The following is a 5,777-nucleotide window of genomic DNA, read 5'->3' on the forward strand; positions in this document are numbered from 1 at the left end:
AATACTTCTTTGTGTCTTTAACAAACATCTGTAGCCATCTTGCAAGGCGGGCACTATTAAGGTGGTTTGGGTGAGAACGGCCCCCATGGGTTCATATGTTTGAAGACTGGGTCCCCATTTGGTGAAACCATTTGGGAAGGATCCGGAGGTGTGGCCTCATTGGAGGAGGTGTGTCCCTGGGGTCAGATGCCGTCTCTGCCTCCTGCTAGTGAGACGTGACTACTCAGCCACTGTTCTGCTACCTGCTGAACTGTGCTATTGCTCTGCTGGTATAAACTCTAACCTTCTGAATGGTGAGCCCAGTTAAACACTTTCTTTTATGAGTTGCCTTGGTCATGGTGTTTCATTAAAGCAATAGAACAAGTGATTGATTTGAAGCTAAATGAGAAAAATGATATCGCCCCCTGCATCAACCGCAGGGAAAGACAAGGTTCCAACCCGAGTCTCACCTGCCTCTTAAGGACCCCTCCTTCCTTCCCATATACTGTGTCAAATAGTCATTCAACGTCCCCTTAGGGTATAAACTATCACATCAGCTCTACATGAGTGGAGAAGGGAACCTGTTTCTGTGACTGTGGTTCCACTCACATGTCTAAAGCCCCGCGGATCACCATCCTAGCATCCTCCCTTGACCCCACCCCGCTGATGGCCACTAGCCCTCTTTGGAGACATGAGTCCCTACCTTTGGAGACCTTCACTGTTCACTGTTGCAGAGCAGAACTCCAGTGTGGGTCCTCAGATGGGTCCTCGGCTGGTCGGTCACTGTGCGTGGCTGGAAATACCTGCAGGGAGAAAAGACAGGTAGGAGGTAGACTCAGAGCCCGAGGACGACACAACTAGGAGAAGGGAGAGCCACTCAGTCAAGGTTTCCCTGCTGGGAAGCATGGCTTTGAACCTAGAACCAACTGGCTCTACCCAGATCTGCTGCCATAACTCCTCAGCACTGGTGTATGGGGCTAAAGTCTGGGGGTGCACCGTAGATGCTGTGCAGATTGTCAGGGGCCCTGTGGGCCCTTGCCAACACTAACCCAGCAGGCAGCGGACGTCGAGAAGGTGGAACAGTCGCTCAAGCGTCTGCCAGGCACCTACGACACATCCCTCCACACCATCTAGTCTTCCCAGGGCCTCTTCCCAGCAGGCATTGCTGCTCCTGCTTATGAATGGAAACTGGGCAGTGAGACGTCTCAGCAGGTAAAGACTCTTGCTGCCGAGGCTGACAACCCAAGTTCTGTCCCAGGGACCCACACGGTGGAAGGGAAGCAGGTCTTCAGGATTGTCCTCTGACCTCCATACATGAACATGGGCACATTCATGCCTGCACACATGTGCCAAACAAACAAATGAGTATATACATACATATATACATATATACATACATACATACTCACACACATACATACACAATACACACATACATACATAATACACATATACATACATAATACACACACATACATACACAATACACACATATATACATAATACACATATACATACATAATACACATACATACACTATTACATACATACATACTACATACATACATACATACACAATACAATACACACATATATACATAATACACACATACATACATACATACATACTACACACATACATACACAATACATACATACATGCTTGGAAAAGTAGAAACATGGAGAATAAAATGGTTCATGTTTATAATTCTGGCACTTGGGGAGACTGAGGCAGGGGGATGATGAGTGTTTGAGGCAAGCCTGGGTTACATAGTAAGGCTGCCTTCAAAAAAGCGTGAAAACTGAGGCTTACAAAGCCTTCTCTGAGCCTGCTGGTCACCGTGAATTAGACACAGACCTCCCTGTCCTGGTGACCTTGTGCGGGGACAAGTGACCCACACAGCCCCCAAGTGTTTGCAAGGCAGACTGCCAAGCTGGTCCTGAACCAGTCCCGTAACAACCCTGCTGGGTTTCTGTGGTGCGTCTTGAGAATTTGTGAACTTGGAGGTGCCTGAGGCAGTGGGTTGGGTGCAGGGTTCTGATTTGTCACCTGCAAGCTGTGCACTTCTGGGGCATATGACTTCTCTCTGAGCTTTGGGCTGCCCACTGAGAAAACAGGTTCATTCAGATCCCAGAATATGTTTGTGTGTTAGAGAGCAGTGGGCATCAGGACATAGGACACTTAGCTTGGCACGAATGAACACAGAAAGCCATCAATACTTAGGAGTGAAACCCTTAGTATTAACCCCAGTGAGACTGCCAGCCAAAGCCTCCCGTGTTACCAGCCAGCCACCCTGCGTTTGGGGCTGCTCCTCTGCGGCCTGGGCTCACCTCTCATTACGGGAAAGCACTCTGTTAAGTGAAAGCCATTTTTCACTGGGGCTCTGAGATAAAGAGACAGAGATGTGGGCTTGCACACGCCCACACTTTGCAGAGTGAGAGCCTATTCCAAGGGTATGCAAGGGATGAAGAGGGTAGAATGGACAGACAGAGCAGGGATACAGTGCAATGGACGGGTGCTCAGTGGCACCTGTGGAGTCACATCCCTCATGCGGAGGGGGGTAGGGGAAAAAAAGAAGGAGGGAGGGAGGGAAAGAGAGAGGCCCTAATGTTGGTGAAGATACAGTCATGACAATATGAGGTGCCATTTTCAACTCTTACGTGTTCAGGGACTGGGCTGAGTCCTTGGAATAGGCTCCCAGTCAGTCTACAAAGTGTGAGTGCATGGACGCTCACAAAGGCCCCACTGCATGTGTGTTCATATGTGTGCAAGGATGGGTGAGCATGTGTGTAAGCAAGCGTGTACACCTGTGTGAGCATGTGTGAACATGTGTCTGCATACATGTCTACACGTGTGTAAGCATGTCTGTAAGCACGTGTGTATGTATGTGTACGCTGTGGGTAAGCATGTGTGTAAGCATGTCAGTAAGCACTCTTGTGGAGGACACAGACTTCTCCCCTCGATCTCTTATCTCTTTGTTGCTGTTGTTCTGGAGATTGAACATAGTCCTCATGGTGGTAGAGCAAGCTCTGAACTGAGGGAACCATCTCCCCAGCTTCTCTGGTGCCCCCGGTTTAACCCTGCAAGGGCTATCATGTGGCTTGGGGAGCAGAAGGCCCTGACCAAGCTCACAGATGGGCGAGAAAGCCATCAGAAGCCAGCAGAGCCCAGGGTTTAACTGCCATGCCATGGAACTTCAGGACAGCTACCGTGTGTGTGTGTGTGTGTGTGTGTGTGTGTGTGTGTATGTGTGTGTGTGTGTGTATGTGTGTGTGTATATGTGGGTGTGTATGTGTGTATGTGTGTATGTATGTATGTGTGTATGTAGTGTGTGTGTATATGTGGGTGTGTATGTGTGTATGTATGTATGTGTGTATGTGTGTATGTGTGTGTATGTGTGTATGTATATATGTGGGTGTGTATGTGTGTATATGTGTTTGTATGTGTATGTATGTATGTATGTATGTATGTATGTATATGTACGTGTGTGTCCATGATCCCAGGACATGGGGTTTCTCCCCACAGTGGACTCAGATGCATAGACAGAGAGATAGTACTGGGCCAGGGTGAGCCCCAGATATCACAAGAAGTAAGAAGGGCTGGCATCCAGTTTTCTGGGACAAAGGACCTCTGAGCTGGTAAAGGCTGCGCAGGAACCAGGTTATGAAGGCTGAGAGAGGATGGAGGGTGCTCAACCCATCGGCCCCCACCGTGGCACAGGGAATTCAGAGACATTCGCTGCTGGCCATAGGAAGATGACCCAGATGATGTCATGTCTGGTTTGTAGGCTGGGCTGGGAGTAGCTGGGGTCAGAGGCTGAGCCAGGGCCAGCAGAGTAGGTTTCTCTGATGATGTAGCCTTTGCTTCCCTGCTCTTAGCCCTCCGGGGAGGTGGGGGAAGCCTTTTTCTGTTCCTGGGGACCTGGAGGGAGTCACCTGAGCTGCCTTGTCTATAAGGGGATGTGAAGAGAAAGGGTGCCAGGTCCTTTACTGTAAGAGTCTGCAAGGACTAACTTCCAATACGCAACTCCTAGCATCCAGTTCTAAAACAGTCTAATATCTGCATATAAAACCACGTGCATCCTGCTGGATACTTTAACTTTCCCGGGGATTCAGTTTAATGTCTAATGTCATGGACGCGCCGTGAGCACAGTCTTTGTACAGCAGGATGTTGTGACAAGAAATAGCAAGAAAAGGCCACGTGTGCTCAGAGCACAAGCCATTTCAGTCCAAATAGGTGTCCTCCCTCTCTCCCTCTCTCTCTCTCTCTCTCTCTCTCTCTCTCTCTCTCTCTCTCATCTTTTCTTTATTTTCCTTTTTAAAAATTTTGCTCATCTTTTCTACTTGGTGTTTGCATGTTTTGAGAGAGAGAAAATCTTGTTTTGTAGGTCAGGTGGTCTTCAAACTAGTGATCCCCTGCCTCCAACTGCCGGGATTATGGGGTGTCTGCCATCGTAACCAGCTTCCCAAAATTCTCTTTGTCTATGGCTGGTCGGATCCAGGGGATAGGAAAATCCATCAAAAAGGAAGACTGGTTCTGCTGGGAACTGGCCTGGCACACTGTGCTGCGACTGACCTTCCTAACCCCTCCGGTGGCCTTTGTCAAGGCAGATAGGGAAAGGCCAGCCAGGGAGGCCTGAGGAATGGTATGTTCCAGTCCATCTGCCTCCTGCTTGGGTCCAGGGCCAGGACATGGGCACAGGGCTGGCAGTTCCTGACTCCCAGGTTCTGTCAGTCACGACAAGCACCTCCCTCCTACTGCCCGGAACACTGTGATCACAATGGATGCCTGGCCTCTGCCAACTCCAAAGAGATATAATATCCCTGTCCCTCACACTCCTTACACCTCCCTACCACCAGGATGCTCATAGAATAAAGACACGGGACCCTATATACATCCTATGTCTACATATGTAGCTAGCCCAGGCCAGAGTGCTGGCTCCATGCCAGACACGCCTCTGTAGTGTTCAGCTGGCCCCATGTGGTAAATGAGAAAACAGGCTCAGAGAGGTGAAGCCTCTTGCCTATAGCCACACAGCTGGTGTGAGCATAGTCTGACCCCTGGGACTCTACAGAAAGGCTCACACACCCCCACACACACTCCTCTGAAGAGTGGACAGCCCCTAGTCCCATCTCTCCAAGCCTCCAAGCTTTAGCCTTGCATCCCGAGAGCTCAGCCCTCCCCTGTCCTGACCCCACAAATGTGCCCTCTCTGAGCCTCCTTCCCAGGGGTCCCTTCATTGTCCCCTTAAGGTCCCTGTAACCAGCGATTCGTGAAAGCCATCCCTGCGAAGCTGTAAGACTGGTCTCCGGTAGCACTAGAAGGCACCCTCGGAGAAAGCCCCTTGAGGAAATTGTGGTTAAGAGCAACATGGCCTCCCTTGAAGAACTGTTACTTCCTCTATCTCCATAATCTGTGATCTGAATTAATCATCTCTCCCCCTTTTCATGTGGCCACAAGAAAGCTCGAGGTCATGTTTGCAGGTCCCGGCAGTAGCTCCCTTTAACTCCGTGGTTCTGCAGCTTTCCACGGTGGGTCCTCGTGTATCTAACCCTACCTACACTGTACTGGTTTCAGTTCTTTGTGATAGAGAATGGCTGAGTTACAGAGTCACCCAGGTGCTGGGCTAAACCCCGTTATCCCCGTTAGCTGCCGGGTTCCACCATCTTCAGGGGCAATACCATGGTTGCTCCATCGTGAAGGTAACAGAGTACAGTTCACGTTGTGCTCAGCCAGTGACTGCTTCCTCGTGCCCAGATCACTCCGCCCTCCGCCCTTGGTTGTAGAACACAGAACA

At 49.9% G+C, this 5,777-nt stretch overlaps 1 protein-coding gene across 1 annotated transcript in view; it reads right to left on the reverse strand.

Moving 5' to 3' along the window:
- Window positions 1-5,777, reverse strand: part of Cmklr1 (chemerin chemokine-like receptor 1) — a 34,999-nt gene that overhangs the window by 2,860 nt on the left and 26,362 nt on the right. The window contains exon 2 of the mRNA XM_028765444.1: window positions 683-782. The gene's annotated coding sequence lies outside the window, so the exon portion shown is untranslated. The remainder of the gene's footprint in view (window positions 1-682; window positions 783-5,777) is intronic.

This window comes from Grammomys surdaster, unplaced genomic scaffold (assembly GCF_004785775.1).
Source record: "Grammomys surdaster isolate TR1022 unplaced genomic scaffold, NIH_TR_1.0 164, whole genome shotgun sequence".
Taxonomy (NCBI): domain Eukaryota; kingdom Metazoa; phylum Chordata; class Mammalia; order Rodentia; family Muridae; genus Grammomys; species Grammomys surdaster.